Raw genomic sequence first — 24,016 nt, 5'->3', positions numbered from 1 at the left:
CATGTGATATATTACCTTAGCAGAACCTTAAATCCAACTGAGTTAAAATATTCGCATGTGGAGAAATTGGCCCTGGCAGCCGTTCAAGCTGTCCAGCGTTTTCGTCACTACATTCTTCTCCGCAAAACTACTGTTATTTCGGATTGCAACCCTATGATTTATATCTTGACAAAACAACTGCTAGGGGGCAAGTACTCTAAATGGATCGTCATCCTGCAAGAGTTCGACTTGGAGTTTGAGAAGTCCAAGTCTAAGAAATCTTTAGTCTTCGCGGAATTGATGTGTGATTTCCCGAGTGCTGACACAGAGACTGTGGCAGAGGAGTCCATTGCGGACGAATCTTTGTTTCTTATTAGCACTGTAGATCCGTGGTATGGGGATATAATCATCTATCTCCAAACCCAAACCTTTCGGCCTGAAGCTTCCAAGGAAAACCGTCGAAAAATTCGGTTTCAATCCCAGCAATACAGAATTATTGGAGATACACTTTATCGCCTGGGGGCAGACTTAGTTTTTCGACGTTGTTTAACTCACGATGAGGCTGAGAGAGTTTTGAATGATTGTCACTCTGGAGCATGTGGCGGTCATATGTCTGGGTATGCCACAGCTCAGAAGGTGTTGCGCGCTGGCTATTTCTGGCCGTCTATGTTTAAAGATTGTATCCTTGCCGTCAGAAAATGCCACAACTGTCAAGTGTTTGATCGCAAGATGCGCGCTCCACCTGCTCCTCTCCACCCTATAATTGCCGCTGGTCCATTCGCCAAATGGGGCATTGACTTTATTACTTGTAACCCTCACTCGGCCGGGGGGCATGCGTATATCATCCTTGCGGTTGATTATTTTACTAAGTGGGCCGAGGCGATGCCTACATTCGACGCAAGCGGCAAGACAGCTGCACTTTTCGTATTCAATCATATCATAACTAGGTTTGGTGTCCCACAAGCAATCATTACGGACCATGGAAGCCATTTTCGAAATGTCATGATGACTGAACTTACAAGCCAGCTTGGTTTGCGCCACGATAGCTCTACACCTTATTATCCGCAAGCCAACGGTTTGGTTGAGTCAATCAACAAAGTTCTAGTCGTCATGATTCGACGGATCATTGGTATCCATCGAACGAATTGGCATAACATGTTATTTTCGGCACTATGGGCATATCGAACTTCAGTGAAAAATTCAACAGGTTTCACCCCTTTTCAGCTAGTTTATGGCTTAGAAGCTGTGTTACCTATTGAGTGCGAAATCCCATCACTTCAAATGGCTGTCGAATTACTTCCAGCTACTTCCGAAGAGGAGAAACGGTTGTTATACTTAGCTAAATTAGATGAGACTCGACGTGACGCTACTTTAGCTATCGAGACTCACGCGAAACGAATGAAAGCTCAGTACGATAAAAATGTAACCCCTCGAAGTTTTTCGGAAGGAGACCTAGTACTATTATATGATCAAGCGAACGATAAGCTAGGTGCTGGAAAATTCGTTCCCATGTGGCATGGGCCCTACATTGTAAAGCGAAAGCTAGCAAAAGGGGCTTATGAGTTAGTTGATTTTGATGGGGACTCTTTGGGCAAACCCAGAAATGGACTTTACCTAAAGAGGTATTATGCTTAAAATGGTGGATGGAGAAATTTTTAGATAGGTTAGATTTCCTTTCTAGCTAGCAAGTGTGTTAGTTTAGTCAGTGTGCTTAGCTTAGCAAGTGTGGTTTTTCGTCATTATTTTGGCTCATCTTGGTTTTACTCTTGATATTGTAGATGTCGACGCCTCTCCAAACATACATTGGATTTGCTGATGGTGCTTGTCGTAGTACACGGAATATCTCTTCCGCAGCTTGGGTTATCTATTCGCCCTCTGACGAGTTAGTTTCTATGCATGGGGTAAGCCTCGGTCAAACAACGAATAACATTGCAGAATACAGTGCAGTGGTTGAATTATTATCCGAATCTATTTCATTTGGAATTCGACGTTTGATAGTGAGGTTAGATTCTGAACTTGTTGTATTACAGCTTAATAGAGTTTATGCCATTAGAAATCCTGTGTTATTAAGGTTGTTTTTGAGAGTGCGTCTCTTGGAACGTGAATTTGATTACATTGAATATCAACATATTCCAAGGTCTTTGAATACATTAGCAGATGCAATTGCTTCTCAAGTGTTGGACAGACATTTATAATAATCATGCAAGTAAATTTAAAGACATTTCATCATACATGTTAAACAAGATAAGCCGATAATAGTGATATATAGATATAGATAGAAGTGTGTCCAAAAATATATACATCGTCTTCGATCATAGGTTTAACACACCTTATGATCGGCAAAATGATAGTGCAAAAAGTCAAAAATGTCACATGTGACTACAAAAGTGACTAGTCAATCACTGGTGGTGCTCTCTGTACGACACCACTGCGCGGGCTATCTTGCGCAGAAATCTCCTAAACGGTCCAGGGACTGCAACCACGAAGCGCTGAAGCCTCATTGGAATGTCATCCATAGTAGTCTCAGGTATATCTGCCGTGAGACGCTCTAGATCATGCTCCAAATCGGCTAGTACTTCTGCTGTCGCATCCTGTAAGGCCGGTGCCGGTGCAGCTGGATGTCGTCTGTCGTAAGGCCGGAGATTGGCTGGACGCTGTGGTCCAACATCTGCATTTTTAAAATTTTACTGTTACGTTGAGACGATATATATGAAAAATAAAAAATACATAATTAGAAAACTTGTGAAAATGAAAGTACCTCTGTCATCCCATTGTTCTCCCTGTGGAAGAACCATGTCCGGATCACCTCTGAAATCCATTCCGGCATATGGAAAGTCTTGTATCACAAAAAGCTGGCCCTCTAGCCAGTCGAAGTAACTGTCAGAGAATCGAACCACTGCAGCACCCTCGTCAGGATGCCGGGCCATCACCGCAACCCATCGAACAAGCTTTGGCTCCCGAGGACCCAAGTCATCAACTGTGAGTTGCTGAGGGATCAGCATAGGAACTCTCTCCAAGGCAAAGCTCACGACTAGAGGCCCATATCCAAAAGTCTTTAGTCGTCCGTTCTTTGCCTTGGTTAGTTGGCTCTTCATATGAGCCGACACAGCTTCGCACCAGTTGAAGATGGTGCCTTGGTAACAGTCAACTGCCATCCGCATTTGGGATCCGGAAGCAATGTGCAAGGCGGCCGCGCCACAAATCCTAGTGACCGTAAATGCAATAACTCTAAGTTCCGCCAGAGCGATGTGCTTTATCTCCACGCCCTTTTTATGGCGAGTCCCTGGTCTGCACCACTCCTCGCGGAGATCATCAAGGGATTGGCCACCCGGCCTGGTCCCCGCAAGGTTGAGTTGCTCACCTCTGTTTGGCAAGCCAGTGAGAAAGTATACATCCGAGGGCTCTATCTCGAGCTGGTGCCCTCCAATGTAAAAGCATTGATCTTGAACGTTCCATCGCTCAACTAGCCATTCCAAAAATCTTACCTGGCCCCTCATGCCCGGTATGGTCCAATATTTGTACAATCCACATGTTCTTAAGGCATCCAGAGAGGGTTGGTGGTTAATCGCAGCTTCATCGTCTTCTACGTGCTCTCTCTCTCTCCAGTCTAACATGTTTTGGGCCCTGCACATCAAAAGAGTCAATTAGAAATTAATTTGAGAAAATTTGGTGGTTTTTTGAGAGAGTTAGGGTTTTGAAATGCGCCCTTTGCGGAAGACGCACCCCGGCTTTTTAGCACAGGGCGTCCGGACGCAGCTCGCCTGAAGGCGGACTGCGTCCCCAGACCTTTTTCCCGTGTGAGAAAAAGTCGGGGGACGCGGCTCACCCGAAGGGCACCTGCGTCCGCCGAGGGGCGCATTTTGAACCCAAAACCCCCCCAAAAAATGAAACAGAGACCAAAAACAAAAAACTAAACGGATAAAAATGAAGAGTGGGATGTGTAAAATACCTCGGTGAAGCGGCGTTCGATTCCGACGGTCAGATTTTCCGCAGCAACCACGGGAAGTTTCTTGTCAAAAGCTCCTTTTTCAACCTCAACAGTGAAACGGTAAAAATGACATGGTAAAAGGTCTTTTTATAGGTTTTTTGGATGAATTAGTTCATTTTTTACCATGAAAAGATGTTTTCAAATGTATTTTTGCCTATTTTAAACAGGTATGAGTAATGTGTCGCTTTTGTGCAGGACGAAGGGATTTCAAGGGAAATTGTAATTTTTCACAAACAAAATTTCAGAGTCATCTTTTAAGCCCTTTTCTGACTCCTAAAACATGAAAAGATCGCCGAGTGTTTCTTTTTCACTCGTTAAAACGGAATTAAAAGACGGTCCCCTTTTAGCTCTTTTCTGACCGTAAAATCAGGAAAAGATTGCCGGGTTTTTGTCGTTTCAAACTCGATAAGGAAATAAAACGACGTGTCTTTGATCGCTTTTTACTTTTCAGGTCAACGATACTATTATGAAAGTACTCCTTGGTCGCAAGATCAAGCGGTTCCCCCAGGTATTATTTTATACTTTTTCGGGCTTGAGGGACACAAATATACGAAAAAGTTCAACGTGGAGTTTCCTTAAGTTTTTCAGACTCTCTAAAATTGAAAAACGCCGAGTTTCTCCTATACTGGGCTCGTTAAACTTTTACAGTAAAGGACCTGTTCAATTACAAACAGGAACGAACCACTCCTTCCTAGGGTTCGCATTTAAACTAGGTTGGACTCGTCCGAAGGATGAGCTTATAATCAAGCATATGTTATCCTCCTCAAGCTTGTTAAAAATAAAGAGGTACTTGCCAGAAATGGTGGGGGAAAAAAGAGAAGAATGAACCTATTTGTCACCTTTTGCCTCAGAAGAAACTTTATTACCGCTCTTGAACACGACACTTTTCATTCACCTGGGTTGGGAAATCTTTTACCTCACAGTTGACTAAATCACTTTGAAAATCTTTAACCGGGTTCAGGGATCAACTTTGAGTTATTCGTCACCAAACCATCTGTTGTGTCGTTATGTGTTCAAGAGGTCTGCAAGCAAAACTTTCATCTGCAAAATACTTGTCATCCATTGACCATCCCTGAGTCAGTCCTTACAGCAACATTTCTTCAACTTGAACAATGATTTCGTGTTGCAGGCTTGCCTGCAACGGGTCGCTTTCTATCGACATCGACACATTATCTAGAAAGATGACTTAGGAATCGACAGTACCTTGAAGTCTGCATGCATCAATGGCAGGTTTCTCGCCTTTGACGTCAGTTTACATCATTGACTTTCGATCAGAGGATTCCGTGAAGTGTTCGACATCAAAACATCTATTCACATTTCACGGGTTGTGCTTGGTACTTTGAGAACCATTGACATTACTGGTGGTTTCTCTCACGCTTGTTAACAGTTTACATCATTGACTGGTAATCAAGTGGTTTCTACCATGTTCGACATCGAATCATTTAATCACATGGCTAGAATCGTACCAATTCGGGAAGTAGAAGTGAAGACCCTGGATCTAGTTTCTACCATCCAGGCTGCGAGGAGTTTTGTATTCATTATCTATGTAGACTAATCATAAACAGATGGCTGCGTCCATACTGTGTCTACAAAAGTCTATAAAAATGATGTACTGCAAGATCATTCCTGTATCAGAATAGTTAGTCCATTAGTTAAAGTTTTGAATCTGAGTATGGGAATGCCTACCTCAGTGATGATATAATCTTATCCATGTATTTTGTGTTGAAAATTGCAGGTTCCAACCAGGCCATCCACAAGGCAATCCTTGAAATGATAAAGCGCTTCACCCTTCCTAGAATTACAAAACCCTATTCTATTCCAGGCTTCGCACTTTAGGGGGCAATCTGTTACACTAAAAAATGTCACCTTGACTACTTACAGTTAGTATGGCTCAATCAACAAGTCATGCTACCCTCTTAGGCAAGTCTCATGCCTCTGTTATCCATCTCAAACTCAAAGAAGAGAGAAAGTCTTGTAAAAATCATGTTTATCTCTGGGGTCGCAGGTTCTCTCTAGCCTTACCTGCGGGGACGCTGACCATGTTCACAAAATCCGCGTCCATAGACGCTCTGTATGTTAAGGGACAGGTGCGTCCCTCTGTAAAAGGCAAAATGCGCGAGTTTTATCTTGAAAAAGTTACTTGTGGTTACTTCTAGAACATTCTAGAGGTCGGTTTGATGAAATGGATGCGCCTCCAGTTGGTTCATGTATCTCTATTAAGGGGGAACTTATCCCATCAATAAGGGAGCTATCCCACCCATAGAGGGGGATGATCCCATTGATAGTGGACCTGAATAACCTCTTTACAGCACTATAAATGAAGGCATTGAGCCAGAAGGAGAAGAGGTTGGAGCTATACATTTTCTTTGGGTAAATGCTGCAGGATTTAGGTCTTCCATTAGAGCCTTTGTGAGGAGAGATTGTCTTCACTTGATTCTACTTGGGAGAGGGTGAGCTTTGTCAAAGTAGAGGAAAACCCTTGATGGACCCTGGGAGGAATTTGCACAACACCAAGGCCAGGTTGTAAGAGTTTCTTTGTTTCGTTATTAATACAAACTGGTTTATTTTTCTCAATAGCTTGTGTTAATGAGTTATTTCATGTGTTCCTTGGTCTGCATGTTGAATATATGTTTTATTATATGAAATGCAAGTGCTTGGTAATTGTTTGATTGTTTGTGGTTGCAGGAATTGACTTGAAGGAGGAGCTCATCCGGATCGTCAAGAACGGACTTCAACAACAGCGTTTTGGAATAAGGTAAGCCTAAACACTTGTAGTTTTCATGTTGTAAAAGGTGTATTTAGAGAAAGATCACTCCATTTTGTCTTGTTTGTCATTAGAATGTCTTAGACTTCTAGGAAGGTCAGTCGTGTCCGCACCCTTGACAGATTCCGTGTGACAGGTGGACAAGTTTGTTGCTATTGTTTTAAAAAGTTTAATGACAAGGATAACTTGGTCCTTTTCATGTTTAGAGAGTTTGAAAAGGGATGAAAAGGAAACTCCAGTAGTTCTTTTTTGTAGCATAATCCCTTAAGTCCGAAAAAGATTTAAAATGTACAGGAGGGATGGCACTTCCAATCACTTTAACGAGCTGGAAAGGCCAATTGCTCGACAGCCTTTTCATACTTAACGAGTCTGAAAAGAGTTTAAAGGAGACTCGTTTTTTAGAAACAAGTGGTGTTTAGGGTAGCAATTGGTTCTGGGTAAGCTTGGAACTTCTCAAAACATGGCGATGTTAAGAGGGTGGCTAACAGGACCACTCATTGTAGCTGTTCCTCAAAAAGGTAAACAATCAAGTGGAAGTGTATGATCGGCCAAAGAATGGAGGTGGTGGCAAGAACACAACCAAGGTTCAAAAGGCAGAGAGAATGGCAATCAAAAAGGTTATTTACCGAAGGTGGGTTCATTTTTTAATGAGCTTGAACTTTGGGGGAACACATGCTCAGTGGAGGGTTTATTTTTTAGCGAGCTTGAACCTTGCGGAAACATTGCTCATAGCTTGGTTCATTTTTTAACAAGCTTGAAGCATGCGACAACATATGCTCAATGGCGGGTTTATTTTTTAACGAGCTTGAACTTTACATGGGCTGAGTCGAATTCCATCCTTAGAAGCTAAGAAACCAAGTAATCGACCAGAACCAAAAAAAAACACACATTTGTGCGGATTGAGTCGTATCTTGTAGTGTCGGCAACGTAGAAATATGGCTCTCAAATGCTGCGGATGATCAGTCCACTTTCGCGAATGAGTCGGTAGATCATTGAGATACGGTTGAACGATGTGCTTGATGTCATGGAAGGCGTAGTTCATTACCCTATGAAAAGTTTCCCCTGTGTTCTTCAAACCAAAAGGTAGTTTACTATATGCGAATGTGCCCCACAGACATATAAATGCAGTCTTCGACTGGTCTTGTGGGTGGATATTGATTTGGTTGTACCCAGAAAATCCATCCATGAATGAAAAGATTTCGCATCTGGCACATTCATCAATTATTTGGTCGATGAAGGGTGTAGGGTAGTTGTCCTTTGGACATGCTTGATTTACATCCCTATAATTGATGCACACTCTAATCGTTCCTTGCTTTCTTGTCATAGGAACAATATTCGATACCCAATCATTGAGAGGAACAAGGTAAATGAAACCAACATGCAAACATTTTTCAACTTCTGCCTTAATGGCAGCGGCTTTCTTTGGGTGAACCGGTCGAAGCCGTTGTCGTACTGGTTTGACATTTGGATACATCTTGATTTCATGTTCAATGATTCTCGAGTCAATGTCTGGCATTTATTCATATGACCATGCAAAGACATCTCTGAATTCACGAAAGAGAGCGTAGTATATTTCCAGTTCTGTAGGAGAACAAGATTTGCCAACATGAATATTCTCTACAACATTAGGTTTGGTCAAGATATTAATGGCGATAGTTTCCTCAATATTGGACAGATTTCACTCGGAATCCACTGTATTTATAGTATTTGATAGAAAATAAAAAATTGAAGGATGATTAAGGTCGCTTGAATAATCTTCATTGTTATCTTGAAGGTGGGAACGATGGTGGTAATCTTCCCACGACGTCTCTCCTATCATCATCAATTGAATGATTCCTTCATCTGTAGAATGTATATAATACCAAGGATCAAAAGAGGTACCATACTCTAGAGACCTATCTATCCAAACACTCGCTGAGTGTTGATTTGGGTTCACTGCCCAGGCCTAGAAAATTGATTGCTACAAAGTTTCTATGGGGCTTGGGGGCAACACATCGCGATGATCCACACTATCAAAATGGTCAGAGTTCTTCTTAATCTTTGATGATGTAGAAGATATCATATGACAGGTTTCCACTGTGGCCACTTCCGCTAGATTACTTGGAGGTGGGAGAGAAAAAGTACCCATTAAGGAAGGGTATTTTATGAGACCTACTCCGACATTTTGAAGTGATTGAGAACTTCCATGGATCAATGGAATGCTTCCAATAGCTTGTGAACTGTTGGGGAAAAAGGTTAGTTTGTCAATGATTGTAATTCCACCTTGGAAGGGAAATGCAATCTTTCTAAAATATGTTAACACAACGGTGGCCATAGCATAAATCCAGGGCCTTCCCTGTAAGATATTGTAGTCAAGGTTTCCATCAATGACTTCGACTTCAATTTCTTTTGTCTTGCCCCCCAATTCAACTTGCAAGTTACTTAAAATCCCATAGAGCGTGTATGTTCTTCCATAAAACGCTTTTAGTTTCGTTGATGATCGTGACAAGGGTGGTGAGCCTAAAGTTTTCCAGCAACTCATTGACATAATACATGTAGATGCCCCCTCATCAATGATTGTTCAATGAATAGTTTTATTGAGGGCTTTTACATGTATAAGGAAAGCGAGTTGGGCCGATAACTGAGGTTCGTATCCTTTATGGTTAAGGCCACAAGATTGGAATCCGTTGGATCAATCCCACCTATTGCTGATAACAAAGCCTGTTTTTGGGAGGGGCAATTCTGTAGTAATTCAAGTGTCAAGATAGCAGATGGTGATTGAACCAGATCCTCCACTATATATAATTCTGTGCTGCTCAGGCATGAGGATTAAATGTCAATTTATGTACTACTCCCTTTGGTGGCTTTATAGTTAATTCAAGAATGATGGGTAGAACAACTTCTGGCGAAGTTGTTGTTGAACTACTGGGTTGATCTGTAGCCTTGTTGTTCGAAGATTGTGGATTCCCATAATCTTTATTCCTTGTCGATATCAAAGCATCATTTTGCTGCTTCGAGATGGATAACATAAGCACTTGGGATGTGGAAGCATGATCAACCAGGTTAGTTTTTGGGTTTGGGAAACGAATGAGTCAACACCGCTGAGGTTGTTGAAGTCTTTAAAAATTTTGCAACCTCAGCTCGATGTGGACAATCTTTCATGAAATTCTCTTCATTACATATTAAACATGGATAACGAGGTTTCTTTTGCTCAGCAGGGTTCTCAGAAGATTTTTCAGGAGGTGAATTTTCCTGTTTCTTCTTATTATTTTTCCCTTTTTTCTTGCACCCTAGTTGCGTTGGATTCTTGCCCTTGTCAGATGACACGACATTAATCTTTGAGGCAAGAGGTTTGTCATTTTCTTTTTGACTAGAAACTGCAAGGGATTTACCATATGGAGCCTTTCTGGTTTGCGTACTTGAGGTACCGATCACGCCGTCACTAACGTGAGAGTCCCTATTCGATTTAGGAGGGGGAGGAATGGAAAATTCTAGTCTAGGAGCGTCAAGAATTTTGTCGTAGAGCATGACAGACTGAGTATAGATTAAATCTAAATATTGATCATGAGAAATTACTCGCTCTTAAGTGACAACTCCTCCCTTCGCCACATCCTTAGTAATAGAAGGCAATAATGACTTAATAAACCACTCAACTAGAAGCTGATTAGGAACATACGTCTTTACCATTTGATGACGACGTTGCCACTCATGAATATGATCATATATGTGAGTGGCTATTGTTTGTTTAAAGTTGGTAAGGAGTTTTGTCCCTGTTTCGTACCTTATGGGTAACTAAAAGTGGGTTAGAAAAGTAGTGGCAAGGGCACTCAAGTTGTCAAACGAAGCTCTAGGCAATTCAATATACCATTTCACTACGAGACCAGTGAGCGTTCTCTGAAAAAGGCGAAGCCTAATCGAATCATTGTTTAGGGTGTTAAATGAGCACCAAAAATGAAAATTAATTACGCGATTTGATGGATCTTCACCTGGATTTCCATTGAATTTAGGAATATCAGAGGGAAGTTAATGAGGAATCACTGGCCACTAAGGGGTGTATGCAATTGGATCATTCATGAGCCGATTCAAATCTGGTAATTCTAGAGTTGCTACAAAAGGCAACTGTTGATTTAGGTTTGGCGAAGCATACCCAGGATAAGATCAGATCGCCTGAGCAGTAGGTATTTGCAAACCAGCATAATGTATTTGATGCTGGTAACTTTGATAAGGTTGTTGGAAATAACCATTATAGTATGGTTGTTGATAACTGTTTTGAAAATGCGGTTGTCCATTACCTACAAAGCCTTGTTTCTCAGGTCCTTAGTAAGTTTGCTGGAATTGCGGTTGTTGATATTATACCATCCATGGTTGTTGAACCATTTGTTGTTTCCCAACACTAGATGATTGACCAAGATGTGGAGTGATAGTACCCATTTGAGCCTGGGTCGTTCTAGGTAAGGAAGCACTAACCTGAGGTTGTGATTGAGCTGTAGAGACAAGAGGCTGTTGTATTGCAACTTGAGAGACTTGAGGTTGACATACAATAGGCAGTGCTTGTACTTGCGATACAGTCACAATAGCAGGTGTAGTGGGAATATTTGACACAGGTTGGACCGGTTGCAATGAATATACAACCCTTGGTTGTTGAGGTAGTAGTGGTACCCAACCACTGGATGTAATTCCAGTTTGACCTGAATTTTGTTGTGAATTCTCATATGGTTGTTCTCTAGGAGGGAACAATGAAAAACCATACTGCCCTCCATATGGCGGAAATCTAGTGTTCAAGGGATATATCGATCCTTGAAGACTAGTCTGCCCAAATTGATACTGGCATGCAGGTTCAATTTGTTGAGTTTCAACATAAGAAATACCATATGGAATTCCGGATGAACAAATAGGAACATACCATGTCGTCAAAACAGTCCCTAAGTGGACTTCAACTAGTGATTGATAACTAGTTGGGACAGATGGTATACCAGCAAACATCGTAGGAATGGTAGCAGGAAGTTCTGTTGTGGCTGTATTAGATGATACAGTCCTAGATGTTGATGGTTGTTCATACATATTTAGTCTATCTAAAATATTTCCTAGCGATTCGACAGGAACTTATGATGAAGGATGACTAAAAGAACTAACTTCAAGAGTAGAAGGATATAAGTGGATCCCAGTTACAAAATGTAATGGGGTACTGGATGGAAGATCCTTTACTATCTCCTCTATAGCAATCATTCCAAGTGGAAGAGGTAGACTGTCAGGTCCACAAAATATTTCTGGAGGCAAAGAAGGTATAACTTCTGCAGTGACAGATACTGGAGGGGTGACACCTTTTGAATTCTAGAACTCAACTTCCAGATGTTCAGGTAAGTGGACTTCAGTCTCTAGATCAGCTCTAGCTGGAGCTGTTTCAAGTATAGAAGTGTCTACCGTTACACTAGGATCAGTTCTAATGTCCTATTGTAACTGCGGAACTTCTTCTGTAAAGGCAGTTGTACCAGAAATGATTGGAGTAACTGTCATCTTTGACGATGTTGAAACACAAGTTTCAAATAAATCATGTGAATTGGACTCAGTTAAATGAGACTGTTTTGCCCGGAATGGCTTCATTTTTGGGGTCAAAGACAGTTGACTTGCTAGTCTCTATGAACGACGGGTTTTGATTAACTTTGTTCCACGACTGCGGATTACTTGATCAACTCAAAATTAAGGGGAAAATGATGTTATTCCGAATTAATAAATTTTAATGATGCTTTGGCACAACTTTTCTCTTTCAATTTTTAAGAGTCGAGAAAAAGCTAAAGATGACTCTAGTCCCCTTCGATTTTTAATGAGCCTAAAGTGACAAGTGCTCAGATGGTCCTTTTCTTTTAAGTAGTTGTAAAGGAACGAAAGTGACTACTTTGGAAATCTAGACAGAGGTATTACCAAACTAATCGCAAAACTGCAAGATACACCTTGGTGGTAAATTAAAGAAAAATTACCAAGGATTTATGTACGGCAGTCAATCTTCCCGAATATTGTGTTCAGTGCATTGCGGTCGATAGGGCAGTAGACACGGCTTCCTATGGATAAAGGATATAAGCCTATTGTGGTCTCCCAATATATACTCAATGGTACGGGGAACAAAAGTTTGTGCTAGCCCTTGTCATATCAAAGAGGAGGAATCATCCAACCTTCGATGAAAACGATAGTTACTAGATTTTACGACGTCGGAACACGTCTCTAGCCTAGACCTTTAGATGTGTTGTGTTATTTTCCAAAGCGTTGTTAAGTTCATTGAAAATTATTTTAGAGTTGATCTTGAATAGAAGTTTTCCTTTCAAGGTTCACCGCTTGATGTAGATGTAAAATTCCTAAATATGCAATCTAAAATGATAAACAATCGTTGTTTATTTTTAACAATGAAAATCCTAGCTACTAAGGAAAGAAGATTACGATTATTTCAAACAAAGAGCAAAGAGCACACATTAAATGCACTTTTCCTAAATAATTTTTCGCACACAATCTAAATGCAAATGCAAATGCAAATGCATGTATTTTTTTTTCATTCCCCTTAATGTGAAAAATGCCAAAAAGGAAAACTAAGTATAGATCTGAAATATTTTCTTCAAAGTGACATTTCAACAATTTCTTTTTCAAAATGAAAGGAAGACTTAAATGAAACTTTTCAATTTCAAATAGAAGATTCTTTCAACACTTCAAATATCAACAAATCAAATCAAATACATGGAAAAAAGTTCAATTGACTATCCAAAGAAGGAAGACTTAATGACACTTCTCTTTTTTGACACAAAACAATAGTTATGACACTTTTGTACCAAAACGACAGATCGATTTAAGCAACATTTCGACAAAGGATCGTAAATGACGGACAATACATAAAAACATTTACTAATCCTAATCAATGAAGGTTGAACTATGTAAAGCAAGCAAGATTTAGCAATGAGATACTGTTCATAAGCAGCAAAAAACAACTAAACAAAGCTGAAAACAAGGACAAAAACCCCCAAATTTCAAGGAGAGAAATAGGATCACTCAGTCATTGGACCTATGCTTCACAGAAAAAATTATGAATCGCACCTGCTACACTTGGGAAGTGTGATGCATATTGGTTGACAATGATAGACATTGCGATGGGCCAGGGAGCGCAACTAAGATGGGTTTTAGCTTAAATTTGCAGTTGATTTCAGTTAGTTAAGTTGAGTTATTATGGATAGTAAAGAGAAAAGTACAGGGGTATGATCTTGGGAGGTTATTGAGCTACCAAAATGGCATCTAGAATGCTTGTAAGTCAGATGTTCAAATCATAAACTAAATTGGATTTTGACTGAAGCAACATTCATCTACTTTGCAATTGCAGAGAAAGAGCAGTTCGAAGGCTATCTGGCTAACTTTAGGCTCTGTCTATAGTTTATAAAACAAATAAAAAAACAAACAAAACATCTATTCGATCCCCAGCGGAGTCGCCATTTTGTTTATGGGAAAACTAGTGTCTTTTCGATTTGCTAGTCCCACTAGGATTGGTAGCTATCCTAGAAACAAACAATCAAAGCAATTTGTGATTTCCTCTATGTATGATAGATAAGAAAGAAGCAAAGGGACCAGCCTAGATCTTCCACTTGACTCCTTGCTTGATTTCTCTCCCTCTTGATAGAGCTTGCAACTCCTCTCCTACTTGTCCCGCTTAAAGAATACCTGTAGAAACAAAGTAACAAAACACCATCAAAGCATCTTGATCTATTATATCATGAACAATGCAGAATTAGAAATACATTGGACATACAATGGCATTCACAAATACATGATTTTATGGAGGAAAACTCAAAGAACTTTGTTAAAATAGAAGGGAGAATTACAACTTAGCTGTCTGATCTAGCATCATCCTCCCAGCATCAAAGCCCTCTTCACCTCATGAAAAGAAAGGTCACCCAACAATATAATTCTCCTTCTCAAAGACAAACTATCAACACTTCCTTACAAATTACAAAATTCCAGCCTCTTAGATCTCTCAGATGAGGGATCCATTTATAAATGTCTGCAAGGGTCTGAGTCATCTCTGGGTTTTTTATTAGTGTCATTCCACTTTTTATTCTTGGTTCCACTTGGATATTTCTTGGATCTCTTACTCATCCCTGGGCGAATTCAGAGAGGCAAGTGTCATAGGAGAAGTTTCTAGAAGATTCCATGAGCATCCACTTAGCAAACTATCTCAGACATTTGTCCATTCTCGCTCATCGCACCATAAAGAAGGCCTCTTCCGTATGCATCGCACCTTGACAATGGAGTAGTCAGTATGGTCCAGTTTTGGCCAGTTCTGAGTGGTTTTTTAGGTGGAAATTTTTCGGAATGATGTAATTTGTTGACCATGATCCCTTAGGGTATGAAACAACACTTTTAGGGGTTAAAGAGCCCTTGGTTTATCGACATATAAGATTGGGGTTGCAATGCCCAAATATGTCTATAACAATGTGGCATTTGAGAGCTCAGGCATCATGCGATCAATGGCATCAATAAGGCACTTGATAGTCATCTGTTGGATGTGCCACTTGACCAGAAAGGATCAATGCGCATCCTAGTTAAGACCTTGTATTTTGTTAAGCCGCACTTCCTTGGTGTCCAAATATTTCTTCCATTTCTTCTCTAAAACTTCCGCCTTCAGAAGTTTTCCTGGGGAACAATTGGAAATTAAATTGGCACCATATAAGTTATCATTTACCAACTCAATAACATTATTCATTATAGCGCTGGCCCTGGAAGTAGCTCTTTCTATTTTTATCAACTGTGTTTCTCATTCCGAAAACAATATCTCTTTATGAGACTCTTCAATATTAGGTAAGTTAACAGCTCTTCCATCTTCTGTGCTTTGCCAGGAGAGAAAATTTGTGACTTTATCATCCTTATTTTCAAATTCTAACCTGGTATTAACTGCTTGGTCAATTAGTGATGTCATTATGATGCATAATGGATCAGAAAAAGATATCTTCTAGCAGAGTAGATTCCGCTATTGAGATAAAACCTTATTTGCCTCTAAGGCTTCCTTTTTGAACTCTTCAATCTTGGGATAATTTTTGAATTGTCCCAAGGAGAATTGCAGGTATGTGATTTTCTCTTATTTAGACTTAATTTATTGTTGATACATAATTTTATGCTGCTCGAGCTCTTGAGACAGCTGGTGCTATCTCTGAATGGCCTGCTAGTCAATTTTCTGTTTTTCTACTGTTAATTGTTCCTCAAGCTGATTAACCTTTTGCTACTCGGATTCCAACTATTCTTCAAGCTTATTAATCTTTTGATCCTTTTCTTTGATCAATTGATTCAGTTCAGTTGCCTTATCAATTGGAGCAGTTGTGTATGCACCTACAAATTGAGATAACTTAGTCAAAACCTTAGAAGGATTTACCTCTGAATCTTTCCATATGAAATTCATAAATTCAGATTGAGGAGATGTGGATGATGTTTGATCTATTTTCCTATTTTTCCTCTTCCTCTTGACTATAGCCATGTGTTTTGGGCTGTAAACACATCCAAGGGTGGAATCTCCTCAATATTCAATGTAATCTCTCCTGAAGGATTTTCAGGGATTATTTCTATCTCTTTTTGAGTTTTGTCTTTGTTGGGTGTCCCTTCAGTCACAATATCATGAATAATGGGCCGTTGTGTTTCGGGAGATGCTGATGTGATAATGTTTTGAGGATCATTTTTCCTTTTGATCTGTTGATCAAATTGATCCCATTCTTTAATCAATATGGGATCGATATGTACATCAGTGCTTAGCGGCTCAGTGGTCTTATCACTTGTCTCTACTTCTTCAGAAACCTTCTCAATTACCTGCTCTCCACTGTGTTCTCCGATAACTCGGTTAGGGTCTCTAGATTCAGTAGGGCGTGTTTATTCTAGTCATGAAATCTATCATAGAAACCAACTGATTTTGTTTTTACTATTTATTTTATTTAAATATTCACTATCCGAAACATATATGTTCCTTGTTGTTCTTTCCTCCTAACCCATCTTGTAACTACTTGTAATATTTTAAAATGATTTCACTATCTACATGCATAGTTTCTTACCCGAGGTGTATGTTAGGCTTCACATAATTCTTGTCTACGTCATCCATCTATAGAAGCAAATATGAACCTTCCAGTAGTACTCAAATGGTCATGCAACCTATGTTTATAGTTTTTTCCAAAGGATGTATGTGGCGACTTGTTTGTTTTATATTTACTGTTGTTTATATTATCACATGCATCCCTTGAATAATTCTAATTAAACACATGTTTTCATTCTATAGATAGCTCTAATCATTTCATTCAACCAATATTTCCATCCATTTACTCGTGTTTTCACTATAATATAAGCACCTGAATCAAGCATGCATAATATTAAGAATATTCACTTGGTAATTTGTTTTAGTACCACTACTTGTATCAGGCATGTATGAAATTTATACAACATTTACTGGTCTATTCCTTGGCCACTAAATACTTTCATCATTCATACATAAAATTACAAATTAACTCAAAACACAAATCCAAATTAATTAAATAACCTACCTACTGCATATTCTTATCCATATATCAAGAAATTTCGTAATAGCTTCAGGAGAAATTCTACAGTATATTCTCAAAATACAATTTTTAGATAACGCATTCTATAACCAGTATGTAAACACAATCCACCATAACATAATTCATGCATTTAGAAATGCCATAACTACATCATTACGAATACTATTAGGATTTTCAATGGGTACAGGATCCTCTGACCAATACTCCTACACTGGAAATCTATGGCTTGAAGCACCAAACCAACCAACCTTGAATCACCTCCAATTCCCCCCAAGCCATGATAATGTTATAGGCCTCAGTAATCTCTAGTGAGCCTTGATAATGTTTATTTAACATTATACTACTCACATATTTTTCCTTGGTAGCGTCCTACTTTCTTGGGATCTGTTTCCCCTTAGCCTAGGCTTTTCAATTCTTTTTTGTAAAAGCAAAAGCTTGTTTTTCTCATTGCAACACTTTTATCCTCGATGTTTATCTCCCACTGAGATAGCATATATATCCATATATTTTTAAAGCTAGGAAAATTAAAGTGAATCTGATTCTTCTGAGATTTGGCAAGTCTCATCTACTCTAGCGTCGTCCATCATGATTTCCAAAAATAAAACCAACAACTTTATTAATTTAAACATCCTTTCACAAATATAATCAGTTTGTCACATCCTAGTAAAATCACTAGTAATGGTAACCATAAAATGACTAATTAGTTTAATTACGACAGGGGGATGTTACATCGTCCCCCACCTTAAAGTTTAACATCGTCCTCGGTGTTTATTATTCCTGTGAAAATAATCCTAGATATGTTGCTTTCATGACATATTCTTTTTCCCAGGTTGCATCCTCAGGTGTAAAGTGCCACCACTACACTTTAACCTAAGAAATGACCCAATTCCACAATATGGTTTCCCTTCGCTCCAAAATGTGGAATGGTTCAAGCAAGAAATCTTAATCAATTATATGAATGTTTTTGTGCACATATTTTTTTAATAATGACACATGAAATACATTATGTAATTTAACATGAGCAGGTAAATCCAATTGGTATGCTACTAGACCTATTTAGTTCAGTACTTCAAATGGCCCACAAAACTGTGGTGCTAGTTTAACACAACTGCCAGTGCTCAGGGTGCTTTTGCGAGGTTTGACCCTTAGATACACATGCTCCCTAATCCAAAACTCGTTAAGAACCATTTTTTTATATGCATAGATCCTTTCATGGACTTGAGCGATTTTAATGTTCTGCTCAATTCTCCACACTATCTCCACCATTTCAAGCAAGACCTTTGGTCCAGGGACCAATCTATCTTCTAGTTGACTCCAACTGAGTGGGGTATGGCATTTCCTACCATAAAGGGCTTCAAAGGGGCTCATTTTAATGGAGGCCTGATAATTATTTGTAGGAAAACTCGGCTAGATGTAGAAAGTATTCACATTTTTCAGGTCTATCCATTACATACATTTGAAGCAGATCTTCCAAAATATGATTCGTTCTTTCAGTTTGCCCATTTGTCTGTAAATGGTAGGTAGTACTGAAGTTCAGTTTAGTACCAAAGTTTCCAAATAATGCTTTCCAGAAGTTTGAGGTAAAATTTATGTCCCTATCTGATATTATCATTTTTGGTATGCCATACAATCTAAAATATCTTTCATGAAGATATTTGCAATTTTTGCCATACCAAAATTAGATTACAAGGGAATAAAGTGTGTTTCCTTCGTCAGTACATCCACTACTACCATAATGGAATCATGTTGGTACCTGGTCTTTATTAATCTGGTTATGAAGTCCAAGGAAATCACTTCCCACTTCCATTCTGGAAAGGCTAATGAAGTTAATAGCCTCGCCGGATGTTGGTTCTCTAATTTCTCCTACTAACATTGCAAGAATTTTGCTAAATAATAAATTACTTCTTTTTTCATTCCAGGCCAAAAAAAAGGTTTTTGAAGAGAAGTTACCATTTTTTGTTATCCGAAGTGGCCAAAATATGGTTTCTTATGTTTCTTGTCTAAAATCATTTGTTTTAGTGTAGTCACATTGGGAATGACCCATCTACTTTGGTAGGTGATCAATCCTTGAGAATTTACACCATACCTGAATTTCCCCTTATTGTATTTTATTTTGCAACTCTTGATACTGTGGATCTTGTTGCCCTGCTAGTCTTACCTGTTCCTCAAAATACATCCTTACACTTGTTCCTGTATATGCGATCAAAGCATGAGCATGCCGACTTAAGGCATCAACAATTTTTTTCTCCTTCCCTTTAATATGTTTGATTTCGAATTCAAATTCACTAAGGAAGGCTAACCACCTAGCCTGTCTTGCATTCAAGTCGGGTTGATTGAAAAAATATTTAAGAATGATGTGGTTAGTCACCAGAACAAACTTATTTCCCAACAGATAATGCCTCCACATTTTTAAGGCATGAATTACTGCAGCTAATTCTAGGTCATAAACAACATAATTCTGCTCATGTTTCTTCAATTTCCAGGACTCATATGCTACAACAACATTGTCTTGTAGAAGTACCCCACCTAAACCCTTTAGACATGCATCTGTTCATATCATAAACTCCTCATCCAGATCTGCTATCCACAGGATAGGAGCAGTTGTGAGCATTTCATTGAATTTATTGAAGCTTTCTTGGCATTTTTCCATCCACTCAAACTTCACTCCTTTTTTCTGCAATGAGGTGATGGGGTATGCTAGCTTGGAAAATTCCTTTAGAAATATATGATAGTACCTAGCTATTCCCATAAAGGAATTAACCCCAAATATGTCTTTTGGTACTGGCCATTCTAGAATAGCTTTAACTTTCTCTTGGTCAACTACGAACCCCTCCTTAGAGATGAAATGTCATAAATATTATATCATGGCTTTAAAAAATTCACACTTACTTCCTTTTGCATATAGTTTGTGCTCTCTTAATGTTTTCAACACTAGCCTTAGGAGTTCTTGATTTTCTTCCTTGTTTTTTGAACACACAAGGATGTTTTCAATGAATACTAGCACAAATCAATTCAGGTACTTGTGTAGTACATTGTTCATAAGACATATGAAGGTTGCATGTGCATTGGTGAGGCCAAATGGTAGCACCACAAACTCATAATGTCCATACCGTATTCTAAAGGTTGTTTTCTGGACATCCTCCTCCTTTATATGCAATTGATGATAGCCTGTTCTCAGGTCAATTTTTGAGAAGACAATGGCTCCTCTGACTTGATCAAATAAATCATCTATTCTTGGTAGGGGATATCTATTTTTAACTGTTAATTTATTCAGTTTCCTATATTCAATACACATTTTGTACGTACCATCCATCAATATATCCCTTATGCAACAATTCTTGTAACTGCATCTTTAGCTCCAATAATTCTAGGGTACTCATACGATATGGAGCTCTGGACACGGGAACAACTCCAAGTACTAAATTTATAGTAAAATATATATCTCGAGATGGGGGTAATCTAGGAATTTCTTCCAGAAAAACATCCAAGAACTCCTTAATGATTGGTATAGTCTCCAAATTTTCCTTTTCAGCCAGCTGTGCTCTAGTTTCCACCTATGGTAAGTATAATTGGTAGACTTTTCTGGTGCTTCTTTTTAGCTGCAATGCTGACATCTGCCGGACTGATACCGGTTTTTATTTCCCTATAATTATTTTAGGGACTCCATCCATACCAACACATGCCACTATTTTTCTAAACAATTTATAACATCGGCTTGTTGTTCTAACCAATCCATACCAATTAACAAATCATACAACCCGAGTGAAAGAAGGTTCAAATCTACCATTGAGGAATACCCATTAAAATCAACCAGACATTGTTTCACGTGTCTGGTCACTCTCCGCTTGGTTCCCATTGTGAGCTGAACTAGCCATGCATTTCTAAATTTTTCCATTTTCAGATTGCATTTTTCTACAATTTGGGGGCTAATATAACTTAGACTAGCCCCCGGATCTATCAAAATAGACACAGACTGGTTTAAGATGTTACCTTCAATTTCCAACATAGTAGCTTGATGTTCAGCTTGTCGATTCTCCAAGGCTACATTGATCCTTGGTATATTCCTCACAACATCATTAACAATGGTGGCCACATGAATTTCCTAGATGTTCCGGATGGACCAGGGAATGTGTGGAAAGTCCCTCAACATATGTGGCTCTCTCCATCCCTAGCATCTTAATGGTTCTTTGGTAGTACTGTTTCTTTTGTTGTTTTGTTATGTCACTTTCAAACCAGTATAATATTGGGCTGACAAGGGTACCTCTCCTTTGACCCCCTTCCTTCTTTGATGATCTATACAAAAATTATTCAGGTAGAGTGGTTTATGCTTTTTCATGCCCCCACCAACTTTTCTTCCCTCTTTAGTCCTCCACATCTTGTCACCTTCATTTCTAATTTTAGATTGTTGATAACATAGCCTGACCTTTCTGACCACCTCATCCATGGTCCTTAGGTTATCAAACTCAATTCTCTCGTTATAGGAGACTGGCAAGCAATTTAGAAACTGCTGGATTTTGGCTTTCTCCTCGTTCAAATACGACACATACCTCAATAATTTGGTGAACTTATTTACAAACTAATGCATGGTCATTTTCCCTAACTTCAACTCATGGAACTCTTTAGCCCTATCATCATAATACCGTTCACTCAAAAAGCGTGACTTGAATTGCTTCTGAAATTCCTCCCATGAAATTGTCTTTTCCTCTAACATTTGAACACTCTTCCTCTCCTTCCACCATAGTGTAGCCTTACCCTGCAATTGATAAATTTTTAATCATGTATTTAGGTTACTTTCATATTCATAAACTTGAAAGTACTTAATCATGTTCAGCAACCATGCTTCCACATCCTCCTCTTTCTCCCCATCAAATACTAGTAGTTTGATCTTCCTAAATTCACCTTGTAACTCCACTTTTCTTCATTTCTTATGTACTTTCAGTGACTCAAGATTAGAGTCTCCTCCACTTCCTGACTTGTCAGACTTTGTATTTTTCATGCCTTCAGTGTCCACACTCTTGTGGCTAGATTTCTCTATCCAGTATCTGATTAGATTTTCCTTCTCTTCACTGGCTTTCAAAATCCTCTCATTACTGTTACAGAGTTGGGCCAACTCCAGTTGCAGCGTCTTTACCATATCCATGAACTGGGAGGATAGGGTGGCATTGCCTTCTTCCCCCAGTTCCACATACAGTTCTTCTCCCCTTGTGCTAGTTGGTAGAGTTTCTTCTATTGTTGCTCAGAATTTCAATTTCCTACAAAACAACACAAAATACATAAGAACAACCATGCCTCTAGTTTTTTTTTTGTGCAAACAATTCCTAACGTTTATGCCCCTTTTCAAGCTCCACAGTAGAACTCTACTCTAATACCATTTGTAACGAACCTCTAACATATACCCCAATTTTGTTTCTTTTTTTCTTTCCCCCCACTGTTATATAGTATCAAATGTATGCATGGTGAAGATTATTACAAGTAACCAGTGAAAAATACGATTAATGTATAACAACTTAAATGGAGTCCTTTGTTTATTTCTCTTTCATTTTAATTACAAGTCTACCTACACCTGCACATTCTAAGAATTTCAAACCCATTCTATTGTTAGTATTTATACCTTTTGTTATTTTGTCCTAACTACCCACCCTTTACATTTAACCCTTCGGCCCCAGCCTTGGCCATTAATGCTCTACCCAAGTTACGTTATGCATTTACAAGTGGGCATCCACTATGAAGGAAGACATGTTTCTTCTCCTTTCGGTGAGTTGGCACTCTATGAGCTCTCCTTCCCACTAGTTGGCTCACGTCTGGTTGATTTTCCATCGTACCTAACCTCTTTTCAAGTAAATGCTCGTCAGTGTTGTACACCTATGCTCATGTGAACTTGATATGTGGTCACAATTATTAAGATTTATAGTTTCAATCTCACATCGATGGTTGAGATCCACTTGATACAAATCTACGACTCTAGTCTTTTAGGCCTAACCCTAACCATCTTTGGCTACCTACTTTCACGGTTTCACTCCATTCTTTGTTTCCTTTAAGGGCTTTGATAGAGCAGTGGCTATTACTTTCCCTTTGATTCTTCTGCTTGATGCCTAACTTCCTCATGTTTTTTTCTTGCTACTGCCATAAGGGTTTCACTCAGCTCTGCTACCAGAGCATAACACAATTTCCTCTTCGGCGTTAGCAGAATCCATTAATCCTATGTCTTTCGAAGTAGGTTTTGAATCAAAATGGACTATGGAAAATTGTGGTATTGGGCTAGGTCATCATCCACTTGGGAATCAGGTAATTTATCTCAGCTTAAAGTCTTTGTCAATTTTTCCACCATACCCTTGGTAGTTTCCAGATTTCATGAAGGGACATTCAATTTATTACACACTTTGACAATTTATTATTTGCTAGTGTAGGGGAAAACCCAAAGAATTTCAGGGATCGTCACTTTATTCAGGCCTAGAGGATTTCTCTGAGAACCCAAGTAAATTTACTTTGCAGTTTCTTTTACATGTTTCTAGGTTTTGGTGTTTAGTTCCCCTGATATCTAACTCGGTTAATAGTTTTTGTCCTATCTCTAGGATGGTTGACGATACCTTGGTTACTTATGTTATCTTAAGTAAAATCGTTGTCTTAGCTTTCGTTCCCCTTGATATTCATCTATTCATTCAAGTATTAAGGGTTCTTCTTCAAGTAATAGGGTTTTGTGTTGTTGTTACAAGTAAGCATAGTGGCATAATGTTATTCAAATTCTCT

Source organism: Pinus tabuliformis, chromosome 9 (assembly GCF_031772625.1).
Source record: "Pinus tabuliformis cultivar Carrire ecotype Pingquan chromosome 9, CPIR1, whole genome shotgun sequence".
Taxonomy (NCBI): Eukaryota; Viridiplantae; Streptophyta; class Pinopsida; order Pinales; family Pinaceae; genus Pinus; species Pinus tabuliformis.
This window is presented reverse-complemented; position numbering follows the sequence as displayed.